Genomic DNA, 1,381 nt, shown 5'->3' on the forward strand with positions numbered 1-1,381 from the left:
CGCCGTTCGCGTCCTTCCCGATGACACGGGGGTCGCTGGGCAGTAGGCGCCCCCAGGGGTCTGGACATTTCCTCCATGGCCACTTGGATTCATCCTCTCAAGTTGATCACACAAGCCTTCTTTCTGGTCTTTTCCCCCCCATGATCCTGCCTATTTTGGCATTTTGCTGTACAGCAAAAGCCAGGAAATTCCCTGACAAGTGGAATGAGGAAAACGGAGACAAAATAGTTAAACAAACCGCCAAGCAATTAACAGAGCTAATAAATCACAAGACCCTAGCCTCTCTAACCAAAGACATTTAAGAGCAGATGGTTTACATCTCTCCACCCCAGCCAGAGAGCCGGTTAGGGAGATAGGTAACAGAGACCCACTGAGTGCCATTAGTGCCCGCCACACCCAAGAACGAGTGAAGTCAGGGTAATAACAAATAACCAAAAACCCAGTTAGAGCCTAACAAATCCAAGGTAGACCAGAAGCTGACCAGATAAAGATTCCAAACCCCTTTATAGGCCCATTTTGATGTATCAGCATATTAAAGGACACACCTGCAAAGCTGATGCATATTCTGAATGAGCCCTTCCCAGAAATTCCCTGCCTACGGAAAATGGATTAAAAAAAAAAACCAACTCTGGACAAAGGACACCAGCAGCTCTCCGAGCCCCCTTTCCTCAGGCTTGTGTAATTTCCCTTCCTTCCTCCTAAGCTCTGAGGGCCCTCCTCTTGCCTAACTTTTCAGTGAGTCAAAAGCCTTGGCTCACCTCTGTCACAGTGACTTTTGCTTTTCAGTAAGTCTAGGCCGCCCAGCCCAGGCTCACTTCTGTTACTGTGATTTTACTTCTTCTGTCCTAAGCCCTTCTTTTGTTTCACTGTCCCCAACTTTAATAAACACACTCTCAAAATCACCTGGACGCGTCTCCTGACTTCTTTCCTGCCCCAAGTGAAGAACCCACATTCCAGGCCAGGCGCCTCAGCCCACTCCCTTTCCCTGGACAATGCAAGTTCTCTAAAGCACGAATTCCCGCCCCCCCCCTTCTGCCCGCATGACCCAGCAGAATATTCAGCAGTCCCGGGGATTTTTTGTGTTTTTTTTTGGGGGGGGGGGTATAGATTTTTATGGTTTATTAAAAGCGTAATTGGGGATTCCCAGTAATTTATTCTCCAGGTTGGAATGAGGCGTTGAACTGGGTTTTCTTCTCCACGCTGGCGATGCTGGCCGGCGGGCTCCTTCCAAATCTCTGGATTTGGGGGTTGCAGAGCTAAGCCTCTGAGGTTACTTGGGCGGGAGACACGGTAAGGGGCGGGGACACGCGGGACCCTCCTAGGCGCTTGCGCGGAGGGGCGGAGCGAGCCTCGTCTGGCTGGCCGCGCGCTGCTCAGAACT

The sequence above is a fragment of the Miniopterus schreibersii genome (assembly GCF_964146895.1).
Source record: "Miniopterus schreibersii genome assembly, chromosome: 20".
Taxonomy (NCBI): domain Eukaryota; kingdom Metazoa; phylum Chordata; class Mammalia; order Chiroptera; family Miniopteridae; genus Miniopterus; species Miniopterus schreibersii.